Source organism: Macaca thibetana, chromosome 17, assembly GCF_024542745.1.
Source record: "Macaca thibetana thibetana isolate TM-01 chromosome 17, ASM2454274v1, whole genome shotgun sequence".
NCBI lineage: Eukaryota > Metazoa > Chordata > Mammalia > Primates > Cercopithecidae > Macaca > Macaca thibetana.
The window spans coordinates 13,226,606-13,243,867 of record NC_065594.1 but is presented as its reverse complement, the minus strand read 5'-3'; the positions used below and the strand labels follow the sequence as shown (position 1 = coordinate 13,243,867).

The following is a 17,262-nucleotide window of genomic DNA, read 5'->3' as shown; positions in this document are numbered from 1 at the left end:
GTCTAGTCTTAATCTTATCATAAACATTATCTACAATGTGCTATTAAGATAAATAATTATGATCATTTACTTTGGCAGATTACATTTCTCATGGGGATTTCAAATATGTAAATTACTCTTTCCTTTATCCACTCTTTTTTTTTCTGGATAACTGGCACATCTCTATTTGATACTATATAGACAAATGCTTATTCTATAATATCATTTATTACTAGTCTTAGAGACAAAAAAAGGGTCCCTCATTTTATTACATATAGCTTGATACTAAAAAAATAATAAAGCTGAGTTTTAGCTAACTAACTACATTTTATAGGCTCTACTGATGAGGCGATTCTTTGTCTCAGGTAGCAATCTTGTGGACAGCCATTATGTCATCTCAGATAAAGTGTTGATCTATTAAAAATCTTCAGAGAATATGAACATATCCGACCCAGCTTTACATCTCTAACTACTGCAATATGGCCCTACTCTGTCAAAGTACATCAATTCCAGGAAAAGTCACAGGGGAAGCAAAACCCTCTCAGCATGAGAGTGTTTTAATTAATGTTGTAAGCCAAAAAATTATGGCCAATTGAAAAGCTAAATTACTAGGAGGCACCTAGACTGACTTCAAAAATTCTATTTAATAATTTGATGAACATTAGGTCTCTCTAAAATCTGAAACATCAAAAAATTTCACACCCATTCATAATTTAAATACCGATTTATTTTTTGAAGGCAATTCTAGGGCAGGAACTAATAATGAAAGTGCAGTTTCGGCAACATAACAGGCTCTGATGAGATAAATCTTTTATGTTCTTTCTAATAAGGTAAGTCATTAATGGACAAATTTATATTGTTTATAATACCAAAGTTTGTTCTATAGAATCAAGCAGAACAACAATATTGGGTGTTTATGATGAAATAAATTGTGATTTTGAAGCAATAAATTAAATTTTTTGATCTAAAATATCTCATGTAAGAAAGAGCAACCAGGAATTTGAGTAATATCAAAATATAAGCAGTCCAAAGGGGCACATGTAGGAGTTTTGGTGCTTTGCTGCACCATGAGATGCAAAAGAATTAAAATATTTTGAAATCAATAAGTATATTTTTAAAGCTTTATGTACAGTGTCTTGCACAAATAAGTGATTGATTCATGATTACTGAATTGGTTTTAACTGAATTGAATTAAAGAAAAAAATTTTTTCTTTTCTGGTCTTGAATATATTTATAACCAAGATGGTGACAATAAGGAAGAGTTCTTAACATACATTCCTATTAATGGGTCAAGAAGAACCACTGAGGCCTAATTTCCTACTACTCATCAGAAGAGCTGAAATGCTTTTTTTAAATTCATTACAAGCATTTAAAGCTTAATGATTTGAAGTCAGATACTTAAGAGTGAAAGTCACATCTTCAGTGCACGTTCATACTTGTTTAGTGGTTTCTAAATCTGTGCTTGTAAACAAAATTATTCTTAGTCCTTTGACAACTGCTATTTGTCCGGTAGGAAAATTACTCCCTAAGGAAATGCAAATTGTTTGGTGGTACTTGATGGCTTTGTAGTAATTACCATGCTATTAGATAGCTCAGAATTAAGATAAGTCTTGGCATCAAAATTCCATATGGTTGACTCTAAAATAAGATGCTTAGATAGGCAGAATACTAAATGACATGGGTTGAATGAGTGAAATCCTGTGCCAGGTTTATTTCAAACCTGGGGGCATCACAAGTTATATCTGAGATCAAACAAAGGTCAGTTGAATGCCTGTAGCATTTAATAAATAGTTGACAAAGTTGTACTTTTAAAAAAAGAGCATGTCAGTAACATTACTTGCTGCACAATTACCATTACTATAATTATGACAGTCTATAAGCTTACCAATCACAATTTATTATTGTGGGAAATGATAGGAAGAAGAATAAATTAAATATTTTTGAATTTTCTACATCTAATCAATGATGAAAACCACAACAATAAACTAGCCTTTCTCTTTACATTCCCTCATGTACAGAGATAATTAATTACCATGTACTCTACCATCATTTTTATGGGAAATATTTCTAACCCTAGTTCTATAGATTTGATACTTTGCTTAACAATAATCAGTCATTCCTTAAAGAATTATTTATTCAGCACATTTGAGGCCCTGTCCTAGCTGCTTCTTGGATTTTATCAGAAAACAATAGAGGAAAAGCCTTACTTTTAAAAATCTTTTTGTTTTCAAATAATTTCAGAATTAGAGAAAAATGGAAAAATTAATACAAAGAATTCTCTTGTATACTTTTCAACCAGATTACCCAAGTATTAATATTAATTACATGTGCATTATCATTCTCTCTTTACATATATTTTAATGATGTTCTAAAATATAAAATTGTATATAAAATATACATAAAACATACATATAATATATATTTATTTCTGTCTTATGAAGAAAATACTTAGGTTAGATAAGATTCATTTAGGCATGAATAATGATTCGGTTGGCCATGAGTCCAATGTTGATGAATCAACAATGTATATCAAATAAGGTGTCTTCAAACAAAAGCACACATGAAACAATATTATGTATTAATTGGTGCTATGGCTTGGCTATGTAATCTCCAAAATTCATGTTGAAACTTAATCTCCATTGTTGTAGTATTACGAGGTAGGCCTTTTGGGACATGATTAAGTCATGAGGGCTCTGCCCTCACAAATTGATTAGTGCCTTATAAAAAGGTTGGAGGGAACAAGGTTAGGCCCTTTTTGCCCCTTTACTCCTCTATTCTCCTGCTTTGTGAGGACACAGCATTTGCCCCTTCTGGAGGATAAGAAAGAAAGCACCATTCTGGAAGCAGAGAGTAACTCTCACCAGAGATGGATCTGCTGATGCTTTGATCTTGGACTTCCTAGTCTCCAAAACTGTAAGAAAATAAGTTTATGTTCTTTATAAATGACTCATTCTTGGGTATTTTGTTATAGAAACATAAAAAGACTAACACAATTGGTTAATTAAATTGTGTAATCAGAGGCTCACAGGACTCTAACTCTGTATTTCTCCTAGAAGCAATGGTTACAGGAGAATATTCACCAACTTAGTATTTTTCAGCAACTTTATGTAACACAACTACTGTGAAAAACAACAATTAACTGTAAGTTATAGTAATACTACCTTTTTATTCTTAAATCCTTTGTGTGAGCTGTAAGTTATAGTAATACTACCTTTTTATTCTTAAATCCTTTGTGTGAGTTTCCTAAAATTATAGGTATTCTTTTACATAACCACAGTAGAATTATCAAAATCAAAACATTATAACTGATATAGCTCATTTATACATATATAAGCCATATTCAGGGTTCCCTAATTATCTCACCGATGTCCACTGAAGCAAAATAAAAATATATGCTTTTCTTCTTGGTCCAGTTCAGCATGATACGTTGCATTTATTTACCCAGTTTCCTTAATTTCCTTTAATCTAGAACAGTTTCTTCATCTTTACAACCTGGATTTTTTTTTGGTCTTTTTTTTTAATATTATACTTTAAGTTCTGAGATATACGTGCAGAATGTGCAGGTTTGTTACATATGTATACACGTGCCATGGTGGTTTGCTGCACCCATCAACCCATCATCCACATTAGGTATTTCTCCTAATGCTATCCTTCTGCTAGCCTCCCAGCCCCCAATAGGTCCCAGTGTGTGATTTTTCCCCTCCCTGTGTCCATGTGTTCTCATTGTTCAACTCCCACTTATGAGTGAGGACATGTGTTGTTTGGTTTTCTGTTTCTGTGTTAGTTTGCTGAGAATGATCATTTCCAGTTTCATCCATGTCCCCGCAAAGGACATGAACTCATCCTTTTTTATGGCTGCATAGTATTCCATGGTGTATATGTGCCACATTTTCTTTATCCAGTTTATCATGGATGGACATTTGGGTTGGTTCCAAGTCTTTGCTATTGTGAATAGTTCTGCAATAAACATGTGTGTGCATGTGTCTTTATAGTAGAATGATTTATAATCTTTGGGTATATACCCAGTAATGGGATTGCTGGGTCAAATGGTATTTCTGGTTCTAGATCCTTGAGGAATAGCCACACTGTCTTCCACAATGGTTGAACTAACTTACACTCCCACCAACAGTGTAAAAGCATTCCTATTTCTCCACATCCTCTCCACCATCTGTTGTTTCCTAACTTTTTAATGATTGCCATTCTAACCGGTGTGAGATGGTATCTCGTTGTAGTTTTGATTTGTATTTCTCTAATGACCAGTGATGATGAGCTTTTTATCATATGTTTGTTGGCTGCATAAATGTCTTCTTTTGAAAAGTGTTTGTTCGTATCCTTCACTCACTTTTTGATGGGGTTGTTTGGTTTTTTCTTGTAAATTTGTGTAAGTTCTTTGTAGACTCTGGAATTAGCCCTTTGTCAGATGGAGAGATTGCAAAAATTTCTCCCATTCTGTAAGTTGCCTGTTTACTTGACATTTTCGAAGTGGTTTAGCTAGTTAGTTTGTTCGAATTTCCCTTAATTTGGATTTGTTTGATGTTTCTTCATGATTGGATTCAAGATGTTGGGGCAGGAGTAATGCAGAAGTGATATAGTGTTCCCAATGCATTATATCAAGATCTACATGATTTATCTATTTGTTCCAACTCTTAGTTACTTTGTTAATGTAATGTCTGTCAGGTTTATCCACTGAAAAGCTACTATATTTCCATATGTAATTAAGTAAATGTCTTTTGAGGAAAGTGTCCAACATCATGAAATTAATACTCTAGGAAAAGGAAAAGAAAAAAATGAAGAAGATACGCATAGGCACTGGTAGTCTGTGAAGAAAATAAGACAGTAGAAAATATGTGTATTCAAGGATAGAAGTCTCTCTTTTTTCAAATAGTCGAACATAAATTCTACATTAAATAGAAAAAAAAAAAAAGCATTTTGAACCTTTGGAAGGATGGCAGCAAAAGTGTGGTTTTTAATCTCCTCAAATCCCCACATAAAAATAGAGCAATTAGAAAAACCAAACTACAAATCCATGCCAAACACCTACAAAAATCTAGGTAACAAAATATACTAATGAACCCCAAAATACGAGTCGATAAGAATCAACCAGTGATAGACACATACTTGTATAATGTTGGAATCTTCACAGGTGAAAGCAGAGCAAATCGGCATGACCTCTGATGGACCTGATAACACCAAAATAAAAAACGGATCTTCACTGCAAAGCTCAGGGAGGCAATGTGAGAACAGAAGCTGAAACTGGGAGGGATTTCACACATGTCAACATCAGATAAGAGAAAGAGGTCTGCCGTAAGGTTTGAAAGAGCTATAGTTTTGACCTCTCAAAACTAAAGAAACAAAGATTCATTCAAGGAGAGAGCTACACACAGCTGCAAAAACTGGTGCAGAGATTCCAAATTAAGCAGAACTGGGATTAAAAAAAAAAAAAAAAAAAAAAAAAAAAAAAAAAAAAAAACTAAAGAAAAATAAGTTTAAATAAAATTGAGAAGAGAAATAGAGATGTTAGAAATACTAAAATACTAGAAGTTCTAGAATACGATGTTTAAAAAAATCCTGAACCATGCCTTCCTCCTGAAAGATTAGGAAAACAGATTTTATATAAAATTAAGTAACAAAGAAGAACTGAAGTCACACTCCATACAAAAGCTATGAGGAAACTAACTGAACATTTTTAAATGCCAGAAAGGCACAGCATAAAAGATGAAAATTATAACCTAATATTTGAAAATAAGCTAAAAGATATTAAGAAAATAAAAATTACTTTGAGTGTGGTGGTAAAAATCAGAAAAAAATTAGAAACAAAAGGAAAAAAGCATTTCATAAATGAAGACTTAACTGATCAGAACATTAAAGTAAATAAATACAAAAGACAGCAATATAAAAATACAAGAAAAGAAAAAAGATTTTATTTATATTTTTTAAATGATATATTGTTCATTTGTACAAATTTATGGAGCACATGTAAAACTTCGTTATATGCATATAATATAGGGTGATCAAGTCAGAATATTGACAGTGTACATCACCCAATTAAAATACATTTTGAACTATAGCCTCCGTCCTCTGCTATCAAACACTGAATTCATTCCTTCCATCTAACTATATGTTTGTATTTTTTAATTCACTTTTCTTTATCCTCTTTTCTTGCCTCACTCATTTTTCCCAGTCTCTGTGATCTATCTTTCCCCCTTTTTCTCCACGTAATCAAAACTTTTAGCTCACATAAAAAATCAAAACAAAACGATGAAAAGGATTTGTAAAATTGTGGCAAACACAGAAGAAAAGCAAAGAGATACAAACATGTATAATAGAGTACCACAAATTGGGGTTGGGGTGAAATAAAAGTAAGATCACAGAGCAAATACAAAGACTATAATTGAAGAAAATTATTCTGAAATATAAAAATGATTTGAAATTACATATTGAAAGGGCATGCCACACACTTTACAAGACTGAAACAAAATAACCAACCCTGAGATATTCCTAGAAAAACTATTAGCACAATTTAAAGATTAAATAAAGAAAAACCTTTGGCCAACTGTTTATAAGACCAAGTAATTTATAAGAGAAAGAAACTCTTATTGTTACCAGACTTTCTCACAAAAGAAGAATTGAGTAAGGTATTTAAAGTACCGAAGGAAAGAAAATGTAAGCTAAGGATATTTTATTCAGTAAAACCAACTTTTGAGTGTAAAGGCTATAGACAAACTGTCATCAGCATGTAAGAACTCAGGACATTATTCTTATGAACCCTTCCTGGAAAGTCTACTATAGAACAAGCTTCAGGTAAAAATAGGTTCTGAAATGTAAGGGCTAATAATGGCCATTAAATATACATTTACTTGTGGAATGAATACAAAATGAGGGGAGAATGTAGTATATATATCCTCTGACAATGAAGATACAATTAAGCTATAAAATAATGAAGAAGGCACATGCAAAAAACATTTTAACTATACTAAGTCATTACTATGGGCCCTAGTATTGGTATTGTTACTCTGAAAATGTTCTATATCAAATGTGGGAGGAGTCAGTAAATAATTCAGTGATATTTTAACTTTCTCATCCCCAATGCTTTTGAGAGCTAGGATGCTCGATGTGGGAAAAGGCAATATTGATTTAAGATAAAAGAGGTTGGCCAGGTATGGCTGCTCATGCCTGTAATCCCAGCACTTTGGGAGGCTGAGGAGGGAGGATCACTCGAGGTCAGGGATTCAAGACCAGCCTGGCCAACATGGTGAAACCCCATCTCGACTAAAAATACAAAGATAAGCCAGGTGTGGTGGTACACACCTGTAATCCCAACTACTTGGGAAGCTGAGGCAGAAGAATCACTTGAACCTAGCAAGTGGAGGCTGCAGTGAGCCAAGACTGTGCCACCACACTCCAGCCTGGACAATAGAGCAAGACTTCATCTCCAAAAGCAAGAGGCTAAGTAAAACCATTGTAGTTTGGAATATGAATTGTAAGTTTCTTATTCCCCAGTTAGGTGTGCTGAAATGGCTTAGAAACAATGACCAATCAAATAGCAGTGAGTGTGTCTAGCACACAGATTCTGTTCCTGAACTGTTATCTTCTACCAAAAGAAACCAGTATTTTCTGGAGAAATAGATTATTCCAGACTTGGAGGAGGAAATGTGCAAAATGAGTCTGGAATATGTTTCCACGACATACAACAATGAATGCATCAAAAATGTTGAATTGTGCCTGAAAAACTCAGAAGAAAACCTGAAGAGGTTTGCAGTAGTCAAAGATGTGGCAATTTGAGCTTTCAAATGGATTTTAACTGCAGTAGATAGAAACACATCAAATAAGTTTCACAGAAATACATCAAATTATGGTTAATACACAAGTAGTTCCTAAGTAGTTTAAAAATCTACTTATTATCTTTTCATCATCTCTTTTGTAGCTCATGGAATCTGTGTTCTAAGAGGGGGAGATATTACACTTGTTATTTGAGGCTACAGAAAGATGTCTAGGGAAGACGCCTGAAGTTCTGTGAATTTTAGTCTTTCTAGATAGCTAGATTGGGGAAAAATAAATAAATTAACCTAGGGGAGCAGTGAAGCCCTACCAGAATACATATAACTCTGGATGAGAAAGAAAAGGGATGTGGAGCTGCAGATATGTCCTTAGATAATATGACAGGGCCACAGGGCGCAGATGCTCAAGCCTGTAATCTCAGCACTTTGGGAGGGTGAGGCAGGTAGATTGCCTGAACTCAGGAGTTCGAGACCAGCCTGGCCAACATGGTAAAACCCCATCTCTACTAGAAATACAAAAAATTAGCCAGGCATGGCGGTGCGGGTCTGTAGTCCCAGCTACTCAGGAGGCTGAGGCACAAGAATTGCTTGAACCCAGGAGGTAGAGGTTGCAGTGAGCTGAGATCACGCCACTGCATTCCAGCCTGGGCAATGGAGTGGTAATGGGCTCTGCACTTATGGATGGGACCTGAAGGGGCATTGAATTTACTCCTCTTTTTGGAGCATCTTTAAAACTGGATTTTGGAATTTTGAAAACAATGCCTCTAACACAATCCTAAGTGGCCATGGTTCTGTGCTATGGAAGGACTCTTGTCCTGGGGACAGAAACATTGTCAGAATTTGAGGGAAAGGCCACCGACCCCCCAACACACACACCCCATTTTACTTGCTATTTATTTTCCTCTACCTTCCATTTTTGCTTCACTTCATTTCTATTCCCACACTGTTTATCCCCCATTCTAAGACAGCTTCATGAAGAATCTCTGGACATATACTGAGGGCTCAACCCTGAATATTGATTAAAATCAAGATGATTAACAAACATGATCTTTGTTGCCATAATGCTTTCTATATCAGTTCCTCTTCTATGCACATTTTAATGCAGTATATATCTCTATTTCTATATCAGTTCCTCTTTGATTCAAATTTTAATGCAATTTATATCTCTGTGAGCATATCTCAATGCATAAATAATTCAAATTTCTAAAATACCAAAATAATGGCATGATATCAACAAAAATGCCGATATTGTAGGACTAAAATTAGCAGAAAACAAAAAATATTGAAAACTTGTATAACAAACACAAGGAAGGAATGAAAATATTAAATTTGAGAATTATCTGCTTTGGTGGAAGGGATCTACCAAATTACAGAAATGTTTAGAGAAAATAGAAGTTGTCTGAGGAAAGAACCACTTACCATTATTTGGTGTATGGCCTTGGAAATAATATTCCTTGAAGCTCAGGAAGAATTTGGAGGATATAGTGACACAGAAATTAAACTAAATGAAAATCGTAAGATGAAAATGAAAGTCAACAGTGTTACGCATTCAGAAAAGTCAGGGAGAAGGACTGGAAAGAGAACTCTAGATTTAGTCAATTAAAGATGACAACTGAGAGATGAATAAGGGATTTCAATACAGGGTTAGAGAGCTTCCAAAAAACAGAATTATGGAATGATTGGATGGTACAAAATAATAGTAATACCTGTGGAACACTGATGATATCTGGGGGTACAAGTCAAGAAGGAAACTGGATGATGTATTGGTAAAAATAGCAATAAGATAATGTTTTTGATGTAGAGGAGAGATGAGTCCATCTAGATGAAGGAAAAGAAGCTTGCAGAGGATGAGAGTTTCAGTATTTGAAAGGGATGGAACATTGATGGATCAGGGTACCTGGAGAGACAGAAAGCAATGGCTGGAAAGCAGAAATGAAGAGCTGGCCTCAGGACCAATGTTTCTGCTTCTAGCTGGAGTACCCCTTTAAAGATATACTCTAAAATATAAAAATATTTGATTTCATGTTCTCACTTAGTAGCAAAATAGTGATAGTCCTGATACTGTGATCATCCTAATAAAAGCATATAATGTGACCCTGCCCTCTATGTGCTTACAATCTAGGTGGAAGAAAGGATAACAGGCAAAATATAATAATGATGGTGATAGTTAACATTATTTGAGTGCCTACCACATGTCAGACATTTAAGCTCTTAACATACAGTATTTCACTAAATGTGTGCCTGACCTTATAAAGTAGTTACTGATCTGAGATACAAAGTTTGAGAAACTCATCTAAGGCCACATACAAAATGGTACAAATATCATTCAAATCCAGTTCTGCTTGACTCCAAAGCCAGATGCTATACTATTCTATATGCTACAGAGTAGATGATTAAAGGCTAAGGTTCGTCCTGATGTGTTGTATGTGTGCTGTGGGGTTGAGAGAATAAACATAATTATAAACAGAATGAACAGGGTTTTCAACAAAAACTTGTAAAGCCATTGATTGTTGCTTTCTGATTTGACAGCCTTTGAGGACTAATGCAGCCAGGACTGGAGTAGTGCCTTGGCCAAATATGTAGGTGTGACCATGGATATATAACACAGGTTTGCCTGAAGCAGTGCATGAAATGCATTTATTAGTCAGAGTTCTGTAGGTGAGTAACTCTGATTTTGGACAACTTTCTTGCTGAATGTATTTCTGGCTTTCCTTCTCAAAAGGAAAGATTGTAGGTCACAGAGTCATGGAAACAGTGGGAGGAAAAGGAAGAGCAATCAAAATCAGGGTACCCAAAAGAATGGATAAAAATAGCTCTTCCCAAGACAACAAAACTGGGAAGACTGACTCCGTGGCAGTATCACAGTGAGGGTGGACATCTGACTGCCCTGGTGTTACATACAGCAGCTCTAAGCCATCCATTTGCTGGGTCTCTCTGCAGTGACCATCAAAACTTCTTCACTGGTGCCAAACACCCTGCCTCTGTTATTTATTTTTTTATTATATTTTATGTTCTAGGGTACATGTGCACAACGTGCAGGTTTGCTACATGTGTATACATGTGCCATGTTGGTGTGCTGCACCCATTAACTATCCCCTAATGCTATCCCTCCCCCCTCCCCTGACCCCACAACAGTCCCTGGTGTGTGATGTTCCCCTTCCTGTGTCCAAGTGTTCTCATTGCTCAATTCCCACCTATGAGTGACAACATGCAGTGTTTAGTTTTCTGTTCTTGTGATAGTTTGCTGAGAATGATGGTTTCCAGCTGCATCCATGTCCCTACAAAGGACACAAACTCATCCTTTTTGATGGCTGCATAGTATTCCATAGTGTATATGTGCCATATTTTCTTAATCCAGTCTGTCATTGATGCACATTTGGGTTGGTTCCAAGTCTTTGCTACTGTGAATAGTGCCGCAATAAACATATGTGTGCATATGTCTTTATAGCAGCATGATTTATAATCCTTTGGGTATATCCCCAGTAATGGGATGGCTGGGTCAAACGGTATTTCTAGTTCTAGATTCTTGAGGAATCACCGCACTGCCTTCCACAATGATTGAACTAGTTTACAGTCCCACCAACAGTGTAAAAGTGTTCCTATTTCTCCACATCCTCTCCAGCACCTGTTGTTTCCTGACTTTTTAATTCTTTAAATAACAGGTATTTATTTTGCCACCATAACACAGATCTGTTTTCATTGCCTAAGAATTAAATTTCTTTATTCAAATGGGATACAGGATGGTTCTGCATTCATACGGTGGGAGGTCTTTACATCTCTTTTGTTAAACTTCACAAAACAAGGCCTGGCATTTCAACTTTCTTAGATCTTCCTATTTCTTTTTAGCAACTGAGAACATGATCTCTCACAGGCAAAGCAGAGAAGATTAACTGAAGTCCCCTTCCATTGACTCCTACCTGAAGGTTAACTTTCCTCCCCACTCATAATACTTCTGGAGGGTTGGGATCAGTGATTGCTCTATCTTTAATTAAGTTTCTTAATCCTAGGAATGACATTAGCAAGATATTGGAACAGGGAATTTCATCCTTCATCCTCCATGAAATGCCAATTTAGCAACAATATATGGACAAAAGTATCTTTACGAGTAGCCCACAATTTGCAGTACTCCAGATGGGCACAAAAAGGAAGACAGCAACATTAAAGTTAGTAAAAAGAGCAATTTTATTTTACATCAGCCCCTCCCCCAACTTGACACAGCTCGGTACCAAAAGAGATCACCTCTGCCTGTGACTTCTCCCTCTGGGAGAAAGAGAGAGTGGAACGTGCCTTTAATATTCTAGTTTTTCAGCTTGCTGCCCAAGGGGTTGGTTTCTGTCTCATCCCACACAGAACACTGACAGAACTGACAAATGCCTGGGGGCAGTTAAGACCAAAGTAGAAAGGATAGGGGCTTGTTGCAGTTGGCAGAGATCTGTGAGACTAAGAGAAGGGGAGAACCTGAGGTTTCTCCCACAGGAAGGATGGAAAGGAGTAGAGCATGCCCACAATGTCTACGACCTTACAGTGCACTGTTTAGAGGCCTGATTCTACCTTGCCTCACATGAAGCATTGACAGAATGAGTATACATCAAACACCTGGGGGGGAGTTAAGAACAAAGAAGAGGAGGTGGACAGCTTACGGTGGCAAGCACAGCTCTGTTAGACTGATGAAACACACAGAATCTGAGACTTATTCCCCCAGAAAGGAGGGAAGAGCAGAGCATGTCTTTAACATCTCTGGCCTTTCCGTGCACTGCCCAAAAGGCTGGCCTCTGTCTCACCTCATCCAGTGTGCCAACAGAATTCTCATAGTTTGGTGGGGGCAGCTAAGAACAAAGGGAAAAGGGCAAGTGACCTGTAGCACCCACCACAGCTCAAGAGAATTGGAAGAAGACACAGACTCAAGGCTTCTCCATAGGGAATAAGGGAGAGCAATGGGATTATACCACATCCCAGCCTGTAGTTCAAACACCAGAAGTCAGACACTAGAAGAAGCAAGAGATTATGAGCTCTTGGAAAAGAAAATTAAAAAAAAAAAAAAAAAAAGAAACCAGTAAATCCCCTCTAATTTAGAATCTACATGCCCGTGTCAGGAGACATATTCATAACAAAGAATTAAAAGACTTTCAGAATCTCTAGCTGGGTTGACTGTGAAGTTCCCAGATGAAGCCAGACAGAACAACAAGAAATACAAAGAATCAGGAAAACCTGACACAATCAAATGAACAAAATAAAATTTCCAGTAACCTGCACTGAAGAAATAGAGATTTGTGACTTGCCTGACAAATAATGCAAAATAATTGTCCTAAAGAATCTAATGAGTTACAAAAGAACACAGACAATGATACAAATTCAGGAAAATGATACATGGACAAAATGAGAATATAAACAAAGAGTTGGAAACTTAAAAAAAACAAACAAACAGAAATCCAGACCTGAAGAAACAATAAGTGAACTGAAAAAAATCACTAGAAGATTTCAAAGCCAGACTTGATTAAGCAGAAGGGAATCTACATGCACATGTCAACTCAAAGATAGGTGATTTTAATTTATCAGAGGATAAAAAGAAAAACATGATAAAAATGAGTGAATAAACCTTAAAGAACTTATGGAAAACCATCAAACAAACCAATACATAAATACTAAAAGGAAAGAAGAAAGAGAGAGGGGCATAAAAATCATTTAAAGAAATATGGACAGAAAACTTCCCAAATTTAGAGAGGAAAATGGACATTCAGACTCAAAAAGCCCAAGAGTACTAAATAGGATAAATCCAATGAAGTCTACATCAAGAAATATTACTATGAAGTTGTCAAAAGTAAAAGACAAAGAGAGCATCTGTATCTTCAACAAGGGTGCCAAAAATACCTAATGGGGAAAGGATAATCTCCTCAACAAATGGTGTCAGGGAAACTATATACTCATGCAGAAGAAAGAAAGTGAACCCTTATCTTACACCATACCGAAAAAAAACATGGATTAAATATTCAAATATAAGACCTGAATCTATAAAGCTTCTAAGAGAAAACATAGGAGAAATGTTCCATGACATTGGTCTGTACAAAGATTTGTGGATATGACACGTAAGACACAAATGACAAAAGCAAAAATAAATAAATGGGACTAACTCAAACTCAAACTAAAAGGCTACCAAACAGCAGAGAAAATAATCAGCAGAGTGAAAAGGCAACCAATGGAATGGTAGAAAATATTTGCGAAGATGGCCAACAGATAAATGGAAAAGTGTTCAACATCACTAAATATCAGGAAAATGACAATTTAAACCAAAATGATACATCAACAAAGCAAAAGTTTATTTTAAAAACCCTAAAGATTATCCAAAAACTGAAAGATAACAGGTACTTGTGGGAATGTCAAGGAGTTGAAATTTTTGTACACTGTTGATGAGAAAGTAAACTGGAGTTTCCTCAAAATTTTTAAAAATAAAGTTACCATATGATCCAGCAATCCTAACTCTGGGTTACTTGAAAAGAATTAAAATTAGAATATCAAAGAGAAATTCACACTCACATTCACTGCAGCATTCCTTGCAATAACCAAGATATGGAAGCAACCTAAGTATCCATCAATGTATGCGTGGATATGAAAATAGGATAAAAACATACAATAGGATATTATTCAGCCTTAAAGAAGAAGGAAATCTTGTCACATGAGACAACATGAATGAATCTGGAGGACATTATGCTAAGTGAAATTAGCCAGGCACAGAAGGGCAAATACTGTATGAGTTTACTTATATGAGGTATCTAAAATAGTCAAACTTAGAAACAAAGAATAGAATGGTGTTATCAGGGACTGGGGAAGGGAAAAAAGGAGAGTTGCTATTTAAGATGTAAAAAGTTTTAGTTCTACAAGATGAATTACTTCTAGAGATCTGCTGTAAAACGTGGTGTCTATAGTTAACAATACTACGTTGTCTACTTAAAATGTTAAGACTAAAGATCTCATGTTAAATGTTCTTAATCAATTTTTTTTAAAGACTCTTAATCCTGGTACTCAAGTCCCTGGGTCTCAGTTTGAAATTCCTTGAATTCCTTTCTCCCAAGTTGTCTAGACCCTGGTCATGCAGAGAAAACCCTTGCAGAGTGCTCTGGGTGAAATGCAAGTGATGTCTGCCTTCCCACTCCAAAACACTCTTGATTCAGCTCCTAAGAGCATCAGCCAACCTACTTACAAAGACTAAACAGCTGCCCCCCTGGAGAGACTGATGCTTTGTGAAGTGGTAGATACATCAGGTTGTATGGAAGCACAGTCTTGGTTGCCCCACTCTACTTTAGGTAAAAGCCCAGTATCAAGGGTTCTCCTGGCCCTGCTCTTTGCCTTGTAGGTAAGAAATCTAGAAATAGTTACAACTCTGTACCTCCCTCACTGACTTCCCCTTGATATCCCACTTGTAAAACAGGACTAAAAATAATATCTCTCTGTTAGACAAAGCGTGTAAAAACACTAGCGCCTATATTCTTGGAGTAATGCATGTTTCTACAGGTCTGTTAATAGATTGACGGGGCCCATAGACCCTAAACTGGACTTTATAAATGAAGTCACTGACCATGCACCTTGTCTCAGCAGAAGCTGGAGATGATGTGCGTGTGTGTGTGTGTGTGTGTGTGTGTGTATGTGTGTGTTATCTTCTGTGAAAGGATAATCAAATCAGAGCCTGGTGCAGGGGATATGGAAAGTGTACTTGATTGTGCCCCAGCAGGGAGAGCATTACTCATTGTGACAAACCTTCTTCTCCCTCGGAGGTGATAATGCAGCTGTTATTACTTTTTATAATCTAGCCAAGAAGTGCTAACATTGAGATTTTTATTCAAGAATTTAAACAAATTCAAAATAATGGAGCAGTCTAATAGACCAAATTGTTACATGCAGTCAATGCAGTCTTACTCAGAGAACTAGCATTGTTTTTTGACATTAGGTGATATATTGGGGTAATGAAATTTTTAGTCCTTGGTTTTTCAATTTTAAGAATATTGCTATTATTTTGCATTCTTGGGACTCTGCGTTGACTTAAAATCTGTGTGATTCACAAAAGAACTTGATAAATGCTGCTAGGCCCTTGCTGGTATAATTTAGATTCAAATGAAATATATGTGGGGTTATTTTTATTTAACAAACTGGCCTTAACCAAAAGTTTTATTTTCTATTTTCCTTCAATAACTCCTCTCCTAACCTTGTACAAAACTAGAAATGCGAAGAGATACGCGTTTGTATTTTAACTTTAATTAAAATAGGCAGTGAGGCTGTGGAAAACTTCTTTTCTGTGTATGTGTTGGGATGGGGGCATATTTATGGGTTTAAAATTTGTGTTGAAGAAGGAAAGTGGAAAATGCCACAAACAAAAAATAGCAATGAGAAGATGTTGCCGGAATCATGAACTTTTAATTTAGCACCATCCCATAAGAACTTACTGAATACACAAACACGTACAGCATTTAAATGTTTTTATTTTGGTTTAGAATTGAAACCAAAATGTTAAACACTTTAAAAATGGAAATAGACATAATTCTCCTTCAAGAAGCTTCAGATTAACATAAAATACTATTACTGTCATTTAGCAAATGTCTTTAATATTTTCAATGCATTTTTAACCTATGAAACCTTATTTTATTTCTATGACTCCCTGGAAGATAGGTAAAATTATGTTATTAGCCATTTTTCCCTTCGGGAGTCTGAGGTTATCTGAGAAGACAGCAAACTATATTTACTGAGGTACCATTGTTTTTACTAGCTATATATTGAATCCTTTTTAATGTTCAAAACTCGCCTATAAAGTAAATATTATAAAGGACTCTGAGGTCCAGAAATATTAAATTATTTGCCCAATGTCACATAGATGGTAGGTGTTGCAAACAAGATTTAAAATCCAAGTCGGGTACAGGCATGATGGCTCACACCTGTAATCCCAGCACTTTAGAGGGCCGAGGTGGGAGGATCTCTTGAGCTCAGGAGTTCAAGACCAGCCTGGGCAACATAGTGAGACCTGGTCTCTAAAAAAAAAAATTGTTAAATTACTTGGGCATGGTGCTGTGTGCCCAAAGTCCTAGCTGCTTGAGAAACTGAAATGGGAGAATTGCTTGAGCCCAGCAGTTTGAGGCTGCAGTGAGCTGTGATCACACCACTGTATTCCAGCCTGGGCATCAGAGTGAGATCCAGCCTTAAAAAACAAAAACCCAGGTCAGTATGATTTCAAAAATCTTCTATACCAGATTATCTACATAGAATGTTAAATTACTTGCCCCTGAAAGGACTAAACTACTCAGTTGAATAGCGTTAAATAAATTCAGGTTTTCCTGAATCCTAACACCATGCAGAGGTAGAGGAAATAAGAATCTAAAATAGTAAAATGCTTTGGCAAAGATTATATGTCTCAGATTTAAAGTATAATAACTGTCAAACAGTTAATAAATTCAGTTGTAATTATGAAAGGTTATGGAGTTTTGAGGGGTTTTATATTTGAGCCTTAAAGAAGGAGTGAGTGAGA

General features: G+C 35.9%; 1 protein-coding gene across 2 annotated transcripts in view; it reads right to left on the bottom strand.

Moving 5' to 3' along the window:
- Window positions 1-17,262, bottom strand: part of RFC3 (replication factor C subunit 3) — a 666,103-nt gene that overhangs the window by 264,213 nt on the left and 384,628 nt on the right. The window lies entirely within an intron of this gene.